The sequence below is a fragment of the Bufo gargarizans genome, chromosome 1 (assembly GCF_014858855.1).
Source record: "Bufo gargarizans isolate SCDJY-AF-19 chromosome 1, ASM1485885v1, whole genome shotgun sequence".
Lineage (NCBI taxonomy): Eukaryota > Metazoa > Chordata > Amphibia > Anura > Bufonidae > Bufo > Bufo gargarizans.
Window position 1 is genome coordinate 708395368 of NC_058080.1, and position 16694 is coordinate 708412061.

A 16694-nucleotide genomic window follows, 5' to 3' on the forward strand; every position below is an offset into this window, starting at 1 on the left:
CATCCGGCTCGTTATAGAGCCTGCCGGGCTCCTTCATCACCTAGCGCCAGTTTCTCATATCACCCATACGGGCGATATACGTGTGTATAATTGTTCTTTTCTGTACATTGAATTAATAATTTTTGGGGCCTGTAGTCCACTGGCTTGCAGAAAAAATGTAAATCCATTGACCGTCTAATATACCTCCAGCCACATAATCATTTGATGTTTTCTGTACAGTGAATGCATAATTTTTGGGGCCTGTACTCCACTGGCCTGAATTAAAATTGATATCCAATGACTGTCTAATATACCTCCAGTCACATAATCACTTGATGTTTTCTGTCCACTGAATTCCTTAATTTATTCTAGGCTCCAGCAGGGCACATTTTTGACAGTTTCCCTTTAAGACGCATAAAAATGGACCCTGATTAAAATACATATTTTTTGTGTGAATTTTTGCCATTGATCCCCCTCTGATATGTCACTGTCCATGTTGTGGGATGATTTGTGCACTTCTAGTAAGTATTTGGTGGCTGCAAATATGACCTGAAGGTTTTTCAGGTTTGTCTGCCATTAAAGTGAATGGGGCACACCGCGTACTTGCGGTTCACGAACATTTGATCTCGTTTGTGCGATCGCGTTCGCGAATCGTCCCGGACGATGTTCATCCATCACTACAGATGTAACAATGCCTGGCCGAGCAGATCAGCTTAAAAACTTGCACAGTAATGACATTGCTTTATTTGACTCAAACTGTGGCTTTATTTCACATATGTGGCAAAGTTTGGGGCAGAAACAGACAACAGAAGTAATAATGAAAAAAAACAAAAAAAGGGAGAGACTAGAGAGAAAAAAATATAAATCCTAGGAGACCTCATAGTGTCATACACAAATATGCAAGCCATTTGAAGCACTTCAGTTCAAGTAGAATTGATTTCAGAACCAAATCGAATTGGTCAACTGAATCGAACCGCTATGGAATATTGAGCCAGTCTTATATGTCTGCGTGTAATGGCAACACCCAAACAACTGATAGAGTCCATGATTGTCTCTGTATAACAACTTCTCTGTTGTAGAAAATAATGTCTATACTTGCTCCGAAACTGTCTTACTACACAAGGTAACATCACATCCAGAATTGTCCTCCTCTGGCCAATCTAGCAACTGATTAAAGTTGTATTGGCTGAGCTGCTGAACCAGATAGAGAGGACTTGAGTATCAAATGTGAGACCTGTTTTTGTAAACTGTCCATAAAGTTACCAACAATTGCCTTTCCTGTATCTATGGTCAGCAAAGTTATGCTTAGTATACATCAGGAGGTTCTGTTACTCGATATTCTATAAAATTTGCAAGAATAAAAATGACAGCATACTGCCCTATTTTTTTTTTACTAAAATGAAGCTCGCAATGACAGAACCTATTATCAGTTATTGGAGTCAATCATCTCAGAGTTAACTCCTTCAACACCGGGCCTGTTTTCACCTTCCTGCCCAGGTCATTTTTTGCAAATCTGAGATGTGTCACTTCATGTGGTAATGGCTTTGGAACACTTTTATTTATCCAAGCCATTCAGAGATTGCTTTCTCGTGACACATTGTACTTCATGATGTTCATAAACTTGAGTCAATATATTTCACCTTTTTTGTGAAAAAATCCCAAATTTACCAAAAAATTTTATTTCTCTACTTTTATAATAGATAGTGATATGTTATATAATAGTTATTACTTTACATTTCCCATAGGTCTACTTCATGTTTGGATTATCTTGAAAATGAATTTTTTTTTTGGGGGGGGGGGGGGACCTTGGAAGCAAATCTTGAAATTTGTCGGAAAATTTCCAAAACCCACTTTTTAAGGAACAGTTCAGGTCTGAAGTCACTTTGTGAGGCATGCATAATAGAAACCACCCAAAAATGACCCCATTTTAGAAACTACACCCTCAAGGTATTCAAAACTGATTTTACAAACTTTGTTAACCCTTTAGGTGTTTCACAAGAATTAATAGAAAATGGAGATGAAATTTCAGAATTAAAATTTTGGGCAGATTTTACATTTTAATCAATTTTTTCCAGTAGCAAAGCAAGGGTTAACAGCCAAATAAAACTCAATATTTATTACCCTGATTCTGCGGTTTACAGAAACACTCACATGTGATCGTAAACTACTGTACAGGCACACGGCAGGGCACAGTAGGAAAGAAATGCAATATGGTTTTTGGAAGGCAGATTTAGCTGAACTGGTTTTTAAATGCCATGTCCCATTTGAAGCCCCCGTGATGCACCCCTACAGTAGAAACTCAAAAAAGTGACCACATTTTGTAAACTACAGGATAAGGTGCCAGTTTTATTGGTACTATTTGGGGGTAGATATGATTTTTTATTGCTCTATATTAGGTTTTTTGTGAGGCAAGGTAACCAAAAAATTTATGTTTTGGCACCGTTAAATTTTTTTATTTTTAACAACATTCATCTGACAGGTTAGATCATGCGCTATTTTATAGAGCAGGTTGTTACAGACGCAATGATTTCAAATATGTCTACTTTCTATGATGTTTGTTTCAGTTTTACATAATGCATACAAGCATTTTTTTAAACAAAAATTTGGTTTTTGTATCTCCATTTTCTGAACACCCTATTTTTTTATTTTTCTGCCGATCTTCTTTTGCAGGGGCTTGTTTTGATATTTTAATTGGTACCATTTTTGGGTATATATGATCTTTTGATCATTCATTATTACACTTTATGGGGCAAGAGGACCAAAAAATATTTTTTGTTTCACAGTTTTTATTTATTTATTTTTACAGCGTTTACCTGAGGGATCAGTTCATGTGACTTTTTTATAGAGCAGATCGTTATGGATATGTCAATACCTAATATGTAGAGTTGAGCGAACACCTGGATGTTCGGGTTCGAGAAGTTCGGCCGAACATCCCGGAAATGTTCGGGTTCGGGATCCGAACCCGATCCGAACTTCGTCCCGAACCCGAACCCCATTGAAGTCAATGGGGACCCGAACTTTTCGGCACTAAAACGGCTGTAAAACAGCCCAGGAAAGGGCTAGAGGGCTGCAAAAGGCAGCAACATGTAGGTAAATCCCCTGCAAACAAATGTGGATAGGGAAATTAATTAAAATAAAAATTAAATAAATAAAAATTAACCAAAATCAATTGGAGAGAGGTTCCATAGCAGAGAATCTGGCTTCCCGTCACCCACCACTGGAACAGTCCATTCTCAGATATTTAGGCCCCGGCACCCAGGCAGAGGAGAGAGGTCCCGTAACAGACAATCTGGCTTCATGTCAGCAGAGAATCAGTCTTCATGTCATAGCAGAGAATCAGGCTTCACGTCACCCACCACTGTAATAGTCCATTTTCATAAATTTAGGCCCAGCACCCAGGCAGAGGAGAGAGGTCCCGTAACAGACAATCTGGCTTCATGTCAGCAGAGAATCAGTCTTCATATCATAGCAGAGAATCTGGCTTCCCGTTACCCACCACTGGAACAGTCCATTCTCAGATATTTAGGCCCCGGCACCCAGGCAGAGGAGAGAGGTCCCGTAACAGACAATCTGGCTTCATGTCAGCAGAGAATCAGTCTTCATATCATAGCAGAGAATCAGGCTTCACGTCAGCCACCACTGCAACAGTCCATTGTCATAAATTCAGGCCCAGCACCCAGGCAGAGGAGAGAGGTCCCGTAACAGACAATCTGGCTTCATGTCAGCAGAGAATCAGTCTGCATGTCATAGCAGAGAATGAGGCTTCACGTCACCCACCACTGCAACAGTCCATTTTCATAAATTTAGGCCCAGCACCCAGGCAGAGGAGAGAGGTCCCGTAACAGAGGATCTGGCTTCATGTCACCAGAGAATCAGTCTGCATGTCATAGCAGAGAATCAGGCTTCACGTCACCCACCACTGCAACAGTCCATTTTCATAAATTTAGGCCCAGCACCCAGGCAGAGGAGAGAGGTCCCGTAACAGAGGATCTGGCTTCATGTCACCAGAGAATCAGTCTGCATGTCATAGCAGAGAATGAGGCTTCACGTCAGCCACCACTGCAACAATCCATTGGCATATATTTAGGCCTAGCACACAGGCAGAGGAGAGGTTCATTCAACTTTGGGTAGCCTTGCAATATAATGGTAAAATGAAAATAAAAATAGGATTGAATGAGGAAGTGCCCTGGAGTCCAATAATATATGGTTATGGGGAGGTAGTTAATGTCTAATCTGGACAAGGGACGGACAGGTCCTGTGGGATCCATGCCTGGTTCATTTTTATGAACGTCAGCTTGTCCACATTGGCTGTAGACAGGCGGCTGCGTTTGTCTGTAATGACGCCCCCTGCCGTGCTGAATACACGTTCAGACAAAACGCTGGCTGCCGGGCAGGCCAGCACCTCCAAGGCATAAAAGGCTAGCTCTGGCCACGTGGACAATTTAGAGACCCAGAAGTTGAATGGGGCCGAACCATCAGTCAGTACGTGGAGGGGTGTGCACACGTACTGTTCCACCATGTTAGTGAAATGTTGCCTCCTGCTAACACGTTGCGTATCAGGTGGTGGTGCAGTTAGCTGTGGCGTGTTGACAAAAGTTTTCCACATCTCTGCCATGCTAACCCTGCCCTCAGAGGAGCTGGCCGTGACACAGCTGCCTTGGCGACCTCTTGCTCCTCCTCTGCCTTGGCCTTGGGCTTCCACTTGTTCCCCTGTGACATTTGGGAATGCTCTCAGTAGCGCGTCTACCAACGTGCGCTTGTACTCGCGCATCTTCCTATCACGCTCCAGTGCAGGAAGTAAGGTGGGCACATTGTCTTTGTAGCGTGGATCCAGCAGGGTGGCAACCCAGTAGTCCGCACAGGTTAAAATGTGGGCAACTCTGCTGTCGTTGCGCAGGCACTGCAGCATGTAGTCGCTCATGTGTGCCAGGCTGCCCAGGGGTAAGGACAAGCTGTCCTCTGTGGGAGGCGTATCGTCATCGTCCTGCCTTTCCCCCCAGCCACGCACCAGTGATGGACCCGAGCTGCGTTGGGTGCCACCCCGCTGTGACCATGCTTCATCCTCATCCTCCTCCACCTCCTCCTCATCCTCGTCCTCCTCGTCCTCCAGTAGTGGGCCCTGGCTGGCCACATTTGTACCTGGCCTCTGCTGTTGCCAAAAACCTCCCTCTGAGTCACTTCGAAGAGACTGGCCTGAAAGTGCTAAAAATGACCCCTCTTCCTCCTCCTCCTCCTCCTCCTCCTGGGCCACCTCCTCTTCCATCATCGCCCTAAGTGTTTTCTCAAGGAGACATAGAAGTGGTATTGTAACGCTGATAACGGTGTCATCGCCACTGGCCATGTTGGTGGAGTACTCGAAACAGCGCAACAGGGCACACAGGTCTCGCATGGAGGCCCAGTCATTGGTGGTGAAGTGGTGCTGTTCTGTAGTGCGACTGACCCGTGCGTGCTGCAGCTGAAACTCCACTATGGCCTGCTGCTGCTCGCACAGTCTGTCCAGCATGTGCAAGGTGGAGTTCCACCTGGTGGGCACGTCGCATATGAGGCGGTGAGCGGGAAGGCCGAAGTTACGCTGTAGCGCAGACAGGCGAGCAGCGGCAGGATGTGAACGCCGGAAGCGCGAACAGACGGCCCGCACTTTATGCAGCAGCTCTGACATGTCGGGGTAGTTGTGAATGAACTTCTGCACCACCAAATTCAGCACATGCGCCAAGCAAGGGATGTGCGTCAAATTGGCTAGTCCCAGAGCTGCAACGAGATTTCGCCCATTATCACACACCACCAGGCCGGGCTTGAGGCTCACCGGCAGCAACCACTCGTCGGTCTGTTGTTCAATACCCCGCCACAACTCCTGTGCGGTGTGGGGCCTGTCCCCCAAACATATGAGTTTCAGAATGGCCTGCTGACGTTTACCCCGGGCTGTGCTGAAGTTGGTGGTGAAGGTGTGTGGCTGACTGGATGAGCAGGTGGAAGAAGAGGAGGAGGAAGCCGAGAAGGAGGAGGTGGCAACAGGAGGCAAAGAATGTTGCCCTGCGATCCTTGGCGGCGGCAGGACGTGCGCCAAACAGCTCTCCGCCTGGGGCCCAGCTGCCACTACATTTACCCAGTGTGCAGTTAGGGAGATATAGCGTCCCTGGCCGTGCTTACTGGTCCACGTATCTGTGGTTAGGTGGACCTTGCTACAGATGGCGTTGCGCAGTGCACACTTGATTTTATCGGATACTTGGTTGTGCAGGGAAGGCACGGCTCTCTTGGAGAAGTAGTGCCGGCTGGGAACAACATACTGTGGGACAGCAAGCGACATGAGCTGTTTGAAGCTGTCTGTGTCCACCAGCCTAAATGACAGCATTTCATAGGCCAGTAGTTTAGAAATGCTGGCATTCAGGGCCAGGGATCGAGGGTGGCTAGGTGGGAATTTACGCTTTCTATCAAATGTTTGTGAGATGGAGAGCTGAACGCTGGCGTGTGACATGGTTGAGACGCTTGGTGACGGAGGTGGTGGTGGTGGTGTTGGTGGTACATCCCCTGTTTGCTGGGCGGCAGGTGCCAACGTTCCTCCAGAGGCGGAGGAAGAGGCCGAGGCGGCAGCAGCAGAATAGGCCGAGGCGGCAGCAGCAGAAGAGGTAGCAGGGGGAGCCTGAGTGACTTCCTTGGTTTTAAGGTGTTTACTCCACTGCAGTTCATGCTTTGCATGCAGGTGCCTGGTCATGCAGGTTGTGCTCAGGTTCAGAACGTTAATGCCTCGCTTCAGGCTCTGATGGCACAGCGTGCAAACCACTCGGGTCTTGTCGTCAGCACATTGTTTGAAGAAGTGCCATGCCAGGGAACTCCTTGAAGCTGCCTTTGGGGTGCTCGGTCCCAGATGGCGGCGGTCAGTAGCAGGCGGAGTCTCTTGGCGGCGGGTGTTCTGCTTTTGCCCACTGCTCCCTCTTTTGCTACGCTGTTGGCTCGGTCTCACCACTGCCTCTTCCTCCGAACTGTGAAAGTCAGTGGCACGACCTTCATTCCATGTGGGGTCTAGGACCTCATCGTCCCCTGCATCGTCTTCCACCCAGTCTTGATCCCTGACCTCCTGTTCAGTCTGCACACTGCAGAAAGACGCAGCAGTTGGCACCTGTGTTTCGTCATCATCAGAGACATGCTGAGGTGGTATTCCCATGTCCTCATCATCAGGAAACATAAGTGGTTGTGCGTCAGTGCATTCTATGTCTTTCACCGCTGGGGAAGGGCTAGGTGGATGCCCTTGGGAAACCCTGCCAGCGGAGTCTTCAAACAGCATAAGAGACTGCTGCATAACTTGAGGCTGAGACAGTTTCCCTGGTATGCATGGGGGTGATGTGACAGACTGATGGGGTTGGTTTTCAGGCGCCATCTGTGCGCTTTCTGCAGAAGACTGGGTGGGAGATAATGTGAACGTGCTGGATCCACTGTCGGCCACCCAATTGACTAATGCCTGTACCTGCTCAGGCCTTACCATCCTTAGAACGGCATTGGGCCCCACCATATATCGCTGTAAATTCTGGCGGCTACTGGGACCTGAGGTAGTTGGTACACTAGGACGTGTGGATGTGGCAGAACGGCCACGTCCTCTCCCAGCACCAGAGGGTCCACTAACACCACCACGACCATGTCCACGTCCGCGTCCCTTACTAGATGTTTTTCTCATTGTTATGGTTCACCACAACAACAAATATATTATTTGGCCCAATGTATTGTATTCAAATTCAGCGGGATATAAATTTGAGGCCTAGTATTTAGGCGCTGGGTGACCGGTATGGATTTAGTGACAGAATTAGACTTGGAAATGCACAGAAGCGTGTGTGTGAAGTTATTCTGAATGACCCAATGTGCACCTTGAATATTATATACCCTTTTTGGGATAGATTTCAAATAGCTCTGATATAGCAGGAACCACTAAATTATGAAATTGCTAAATTGGGAATTGTACTTCAACCCAGAACAAAAAATGTGCTTTGACGGGCACTAAATAACTTTCCCAGCTACAACAGTACAGCGGTAACGAGAGATTTAGAGGGATTTAAATTTGAGGCCTAGTATTTAGGCGCTGGGTGACAGGTATGGGTTTAGTGACAGAATTAGACTTGGAAATACACAGTAGCGGGTGTGTGTGAAGTTATTCTGAATGACCCAATGTGCACCTTCAATATTATATACCCTTTTTGGGATAGATTTCAAATAGCTCTGATATAGCAGGAACCACTAAATTATGAAATTGCTAAATTGGGAATTGTACTTCAACCCAGAACAAAAAATGTGCTTTGACGGACACTAAATATCTTGCCCAGCAACAACAGTACAGCGGTGGGTAACGAGAGATTTAGAGGGATTTAAATTTGAGGCCTAGTATTTAGGCGCTGGGTCACCGGTATGGATTTAGTGACAGAATTAGACTTGGAAATGCACAGAAGCGTGTGTGTGAAGTTATTCTGAATGACCCTATGTGCACCTTCAATATTATATACCCTTTTAGGGATAGATTTCAAATAGCTCTGATATAGCAGAAACCACTAAATTATGAAATTGCTAAATTGGGAATTGTACTTCAACCCAGAACAAAAAATGTGCTTTGACGGACACTAAATATCTTGCCCAGCAACAACAGTACAGCGGTGGGTAACGAGAGATTTAGAGGGATTTAAATTTGAGGCCTAGTATTTAGGCGCTGGGTGACAGGTATGGGTTTAGTGACAGAATTAGACTTGGAAATACACAGTAGCGGGTGTGTGTGAAGTTATTCTGAATGACCCAATGTGCACCTTCAATATTATATACCCTTTTAGGGATAGATTTCAAATAGCTCTGATATAGCAGAAACCACTAAATTATGAAATTGCTAAATTGGGAATTGTACTTCAACCCAGAACAAAAAATGTGCTTTGACGGACACTAAATATCTTGCCCAGCAACAACAGTACAGCGGTGGGTAACGAGAGATTTAGAGGGATTTAAATTTGAGGCCTAGTATTTAGGCGCTGGGTCACCGGTATGGATTTAGTGACAGAATTAGACTTGGAAATGCACAGAAGCGTGTGTGTGAAGTTATTCTGAATGACCCTATGTGCACCTTCAATATTATATACCCTTTTAGGGATAGATTTCAAATAGCTCTGATATAGCAGAAACCACTAAATTATGAAATTGCTAAATTGGGAATTGTACTTCAACCCAGAACAAAAAATGTGCTTTGACGGACACTAAATATCTTGCCCAGCAACAACAGTACAGCGGTGGGTAACGAGAGATTTAGAGGGATTTAAATTTGAGGCCTAGTATTTAGGCGCTGGGTGACAGGTATGGGTTTAGTGACAGAATTAGACTTGGAAATACACAGTAGCGGGTGTGTGTGAAGTTATTCTGAATGACCCAATGTGCACCTTCAATATTATATACCCTTTTTGGGATAGATTTCAAATAGCTCTGATATAGCAGGAACCACTAAATTATGAAATTGCTAAATTGGGAATTGTACTTCAACCCAGAACAAAAAATGTGCTTTGACGGACACTAAATATCTTGCCCAGCAACAACAGTACAGTGGTGGGTAACGAGAGATTTAGAGGGATTTAAATTTGAGGCCTAGTATTTAGGCGCTGGGTCACCGGTATGGATTTAGTGACAGAATTAGACTTGGAAATGCACAGAAGCGTGTGTGTGAAGTTATTCTGAATGACCCTATGTGCACCTTCAATATTATATACCCTTTTAGGGATAGATTTCAAATAGCTCTGATATAGCAGAAACCACTAAATTATGAAATTGCTAAATTGGGAATTGTACTTCAACCCAGAACAAAAAATGTGCTTTGACGGACACTAAATATCTTGCCCAGCAACAACAGTACAGCGGTGGGTAACGAGAGATTTAGAGGGATTTAAATTTGAGGCCTAGTATTTAGGCGCTGGGTCACCGGTATGGATTTAGTGACAGAATTAGACTTGGAAATGCACAGAAGCGTGTGTGTGAAGTTATTCTGAATGACCCTATGTGCACCTTCAATATTATATACCCTTTTAGGGATAGATTTCAAATAGCTCTGATATAGCAGAAACCACTAAATTATGAAATTGCTAAATTGGGAATTGTACTTCAACCCAGAACAAAAAATGTGCTTTGACGGACACTAAATATCTTGCCCAGCAACAACAGTACAGCGGTGGGTAACGAGAGATTTAGAGGGATTTAAATTTGAGGCCTAGTATTTAGGCGCTGGGTGACAGGTATGGGTTTAGTGACAGAATTAGACTTGGAAATACACAGTAGCGGGTGTGTGTGAAGTTATTCTGAATGACCCAATGTGCACCTTCAATATTATATACCCTTTTTGGGATAGATTTCAAATAGCTCTGATATAGCAGGAACCACTAAATTATGAAATTGCTAAATTGGGAATTGTACTTCAACCCAGAACAAAAAATGTGCTTTGACGGACACTAAATATCTTGCCCAGCAACAACAGTACAGCGGTGGGTAACGAGAGATTTAGAGGGATTTAAATTTGAGGCCTAGTATTTAGGCGCTGGGTCACCGGTATGGATTTAGTGACAGAATTAGACTTGGAAATGCACAGAAGCGTGTGTGTGAAGTTATTCTGAATGACCCTATGTGCACCTTCAATATTATATACCCTTTTAGGGATAGATTTCAAATAGCTCTGATATAGCAGAAACCACTAAATTATGAAATTGCTAAATTGGGAATTGTACTTCAACCCAGAACAAAAAATGTGCTTTGACGGACACTAAATATCTTGCCCAGCAACAACAGTACAGCGGTGGGTAACGAGAGATTTAGAGGGATTTAAATTTGAGGCCTAGTATTTAGGCGCTGGGTCACCGGTATGGATTTAGTGACAGAATTAGACTTGGAAATGCACAGAAGCGTGTGTGTGAAGTTATTCTGAATGACCCTATGTGCACCTTCAATATTATATACCCTTTTAGGGATAGATTTCAAATAGCTCTGATATAGCAGAAACCACTAAATTATGAAATTGCTAAATTGGGAATTGTACTTCAACCCAGAACAAAAAATGTGCTTTGACGGACACTAAATATCTTGCCCAGCAACAACAGTACAGTGGTGGGTAACGAGAGATTTAGAGGGATTTAAATTTGAGGCCTAGTATTTAGGCGCTGGGTCACCGGTATGGATTTAGTGACAGAATTAGACTTGGAAATGCACAGAAGCGTGTGTGTGAAGTTATTCTGAATGACCCTATGTGCACCTTCAATATTATATACCCTTTTAGGGATAGATTTCAAATAGCTCTGATATAGCAGAAACCACTAAATTATGAAATTGCTAAATTGGGAATTGTACTTCAACCCAGAACAAAAAATGTGCTTTGACGGACACTAAATATCTTGCCCAGCAACAACAGTACAGCGGTGGGTAACGAGAGATTTAGAGGGATTTAAATTTGAGGCCTAGTATTTAGGCGCTGGGTGACAGGTATGGGTTTAGTGACAGAATTAGACTTGGAAATACACAGTAGCGGGTGTGTGTGAAGTTATTCTGAATGACCCAATGTGCACCTTCAATATTATATACCCTTTTTGGGATAGATTTCAAATAGCTCTGATATAGCAGGAACCACTAAATTATGAAATTGCTAAATTGGGAATTGTATTTCAACCCAGAACAAGAAATGTGCTTGAACGGACACTAAATAACTCGCCCAGCTACAGCACTAGGGACAGATTTAGCTGGATATAAATTTGAGGCCTAGTATTTAGGCGCTGGGTGACCGGTATGGATTTAGTGACAGAATTAGACTGGGATATGGCCAAAAAATGAACAGACTATTGCTGGTTAAATGCACTTGGTGTGACAGCTTCACCCTGATGTAGGCTTTAGCCAAAAAACAACCACACCATTGAGGGTTAAATGCACTTGGTGACAGGCGCAGCTTGCCCCTGATTTTGTATATGGCCAAAAAATGAACAGACTATTGCTGGTTAAATGCACTTGGTGTGACAGCTTCACCCTGATGTAGGCTTTAGCCAAAAAACAACCACACCATTGAGGGTTAAATGCACTTGGTGACAGGCGCAGCTTGCCCCTGATTTTGTATATGGCCAAAAAATGAACAGACTATTGCTGGTTAAATGCACTTGGTGTGACAGCTTCACCCTGATGTAGGCTTTAGCCAAAAAACAACCACACCATTGAGGGTTAAATGCACTTGGTCGCAGCTTGTGCTGGCGCACCACAAGACACAAAATGGCCGCCGATCACCCCAGAAAAATGAGACTGACAAACGGTCTGTGCAGCCTAAAAACAGTGAGCAATTGAGGATCAGCAGCTCAATGATCCACAGCTGCAGATCGATCAGTTAATCAAGTCCTTTGGAGGAGTTAATCTGCCTAATCTCGCCCTACTGTCGCAGCCGCAACCTCTCCCTACGCTAATCAGAGCAGAGTGACGGGCGGCGCTATGTGACTCCAGCTTAAATAGAGGCTGGGTCACATGGTGCTCTGGCCAATCACAGCCATGCCAATAGTAGGCATGGCTGTGATGGCCTCTTGGGGCAAGTAGTATGACGCTTGTTGATTGGCTGCTTTGCAGCCTTTCAAAAAGCGCCAAGAAAGCGTCACAAAAGCGCGAAGAAAGCGACGAACACCGAACCCGAACCCGGACTTTTACGAAAATGTCCGGGTTCGGGTCCGTGTCACGGACACCCCAAAATTCGGTACGAACCCGAACTATACAGTTCGAGTTCGCTCATCCCTACTAATATGTCTACCTTTTCTTATTTATTTAAGTTTTACACAATAATAGCATTTTTGAAACCGAAATAATGATATTTTAGTATATCCATAGTCTAAGAGCGACAGCTTTTTTATTTTTTGACCAATTGTCTTAGGTACGATCTCATTTTTTGCGGGATGAGGTGACGGTCTGATTGGTACTATTTTGTGGGACATACACCTTTTTGATCACTTGGTGTTGCACTTTTTGTAAAGTAAGGAGACAAAAATGGCTTTTTTTTACAGTTTTAATTTTTTATTATTATGGTGTTTATCGGACAGGGTGGATGATGTGATATATTTATAGAGCCAGTCATTACGACGCGGAGATACCTAATAAGTGGGGAGGGGTTCTGTTTTTTGTTATAAAATAATGGGAAAGGGGCATTTTTTTTCTTTTTTTACTTTATTAATTTTATTACTTTATTAATTTTATTAAAAACACTTTTATTTTACTTTTTTTCTTTACTTTATTTCTGATGTTCACTTTTGTGGGTCTGATCCCCTCTGCAATGCATTACAGTACATCTGCATTGTAATGCATTGCTAGTTCGTGTACTACAGTAAGTACAGCCTAAGGCCTAGTTCACACTAACGTATGGCTTTTTTAGTTTTTTGCAGTCCGTTTTTCACGGATCCGTTGTTCCAGTTTTGAGTTCCGTTGTGCTTCCGTTTCCTTTCCGTTTTTCCGTGTGCCATGTACAGTATACAGTAATTACATAGAAAAAAATTGAGCTGGGCATAACATTTTCAATAGATGGTTCAGAAAAAACGGAACGGAAACGGAAGACATACGGATGCATTTTCGTATGTGTTCAGTTTTTTTGCGGACCCATTGACTTGAATGGAGCCACAGAACGTGATTTGCGGGCAATAATAGGTCATGTTCTATCTTTCGAATGGAACGGAAAAACGGAAATGCGGAAACGGAATGCATACGGAGTACATTCAGTTTTTTTTGCGGAAACATTGAAATGAATGGTTCCGTATACGGACCGTATACGGAACACAAAAAAACGGCCCGTACACTCGCAAAAAAAACATTTGTGTGAACTAGGCCTAAGGCTGGATCTCCTCGGTACCCATAGAAGGCAGATTCCGATGCCGTGCAAGGCATTGGGCAGCCTCTGCACGGCATCGGGCTGTCTTCTGACACATTGAGTCCCTGCCACAGCAGCGGGGACTCGATGCGCTCACTCACCCGACACAAACTTCTTCTATGTTGCGGTCAGCGCAGACAGTGGCATAGAAGGGGTTAATATGCCGGCATTGGCTTTTACAGCGATGACGATGAATACAGCAGAGGCCCGGCTACCAGGGATTGCCGGGCCCCTGCAGTGATCACGCGCATAGCTCCAGTGCCCGCATGATCACCATGACGTACTATTACAAATTGCGGGAACGTAGTAGTAAGTCATGGGTCGGGAAGGGGTTAATAAATACATCCACAACATAGAAGTCCGGGTCTCAATCTATAGGTTGGTGTGAACTTGGTGCAAGAGGTGTGGGGAGCAAGTTTGAGTTACCCTTCTTTTTCCTAGTAAAGTAAGTAATTCCAGTTAACCTTCAGTCAGCATTAAGAGGACCATTAGTGCCTCTATTTACACATGTGATATCTTTGTTATATCTCTGGTCACAGATTATGACTGTGTCCCATCTGAACAGAGCTGAAAAACAGCCAAAACTAACTAATATACAGTGAAGGTATACAACAGTTATGGTTTACCGACTTCATTTTTTTTACCTCGTCTAGAATTTCAGGTCAAGCTAACACACATAGGGATAACTTCCTAGGCCCAATGCAATATATGTTACATGATTTTTTACATATAGTACATATTATGACTAGCGTTAAACGAGCATGGTCAGCCGAACACCAGTTCAGCTCGAGCATCACTATGCTCGGCACATTGGGGAGTTCGGCCGAACACTGCGTGTGCTCGAATGCGATGCTTGAGTCAGTGTATTTAAATCAAATGTAGCCTCTATTTCTATGCAGAAGATTGCTGTACAGGGAGGGAATCCCTCAGTATGAGTCCGCGGCTTAGGAGTCCCTGCTCTGACTCCATATATAGCTATGTCCATATATGGAGTAAGCGCTTGGGGACACCCCAGTGTATTTAAATTTTAATTTAGCCTGTATTTCAGAAAAGTTTCTGCCAGGATTCAAACTAATTAACTTTTGTATTAGGTGCAAGGCACTTAACCACTCAGCTATAATAGCTGCATAGCCAGTTACTTAAAAAAAATGAGACTTCTACTGTAGTGTACTTCTACTGAGACCTATACAGTAGAAGTCTCATTTTATTTTTATTTTTTTGTGACTGGCTATACTGTATAGTGCAGTGGTTAAAGCTGTGGGCTGTGATGCAGAAGCTGTAAGTTCAAATCCCTCAACAAACTTTTTCAGAAATAGAGGTTAATTTAGATTTAGATATTTTATATTTTTTTAGTAATTGTAAAAAATGTATGGCACAAAATAAATGTGTAATTACCCAAAAAAATATATAATAATAATAAAAATAAAAAAAATTATATATATATATATATATATATATATATATATTCATACTTCTGATATATATGAATGCATAATATGTGGGAAACTACTACTAAAGTTTTAGCCATAATATAATTACATATATTACATTATATATTCTAAATATATAATATGTGTAAGTATATTATGGCTAAAAACTTTTATATATATACAGTGCATATATTAATACGAAAAATGGCGGCACTGACTGCAAATGGAAAAAATGGGTGCACGGTCCAGGGGAATCGACCTCTTACCCCAATCAATGGATCCAGAAAAAGGACGGCACTCCGGTCTTGAAAAAAGTAAATTATTCTTTAATCAACCTTGCGGTACAACGTTTCGGCTCCAATACTGAGCCTTTCTCTTTCTCGCTTGAGAAAGGCTCAGCATTGGAGCCGAAACGTTGTACCGCAAGGTTGATTAAAGAATAATTTACTTTTTTCAAGACCGGAGTGCCGTCCTTTTTCTGGATCCAGTGCATATATATATATATATATATATATATATATATATTTAAATTAAGTTTAGCCTCTATGTCTGAAAAAGTTTGTGACAGGATTTAAATTTACAGCTTCTGCCACTACACTATATAGCTGCATAGCAAAAAATATGAGACTTCTACTGTATAGGTCTCAGTAGAAGTACAGTACAGTAGAAGTCTCATATAATGTTGTTTTTTTTTTTTGTTTTTTTTTAAGTAACTGGCTATGCAGCTACTATAGCTGAGTGGTTAAGTGCCTTGCCTCTCATACAGAAGGTTGCAAGTTTGAATCCTGGCAGAAACTTTTCTGAAATACAGGCTAAAATAGATTTAAATACACTGGTGTGGTTACCAAGCACTGACTCCATATATGAACATAGCTATATATGGTGTCAGAGCAGGGACTCCTAAGCAGAACTAGAGTCCCGGCACCCTCCTCTCATCAGAGCAGGGGGTGCCTGGGGTTCTCCCATTGACTTCCATTGTGCTCGGTAGAATACCCGAGCATTGCAAAGTGTTCTACTCGAGCACACAAGCACTTTGGTGCTCGGTCAACACTAATTATGACCTACTTACACTGAATGTAACATTACAACACCATGCTTACAATATGTAGATCTCCCGTGTGACACTGAATAGATCTGTCCTATGAAGGCATGGACTCCAGAAGACTTCTGTGGCTAACAGCAAGCTGCTATGTCCTGTGTGTTATGACACCTTTCTATCATAGCAACCAAACTAGACCCTCCCAAGCAGACTGGTAAGACCTTGTTGTCCTTCCTTGGACCATTTTGGTAGATTTTCTGACCTAGTCATCTAACCATCACAATCTTGTCATTGTCATATACTATCAGATCCTTACCTCTTTCCAGTTTCCTGCTTCCAATACATCAACTTAAAAAAACGACTGGTCATGGCTGCC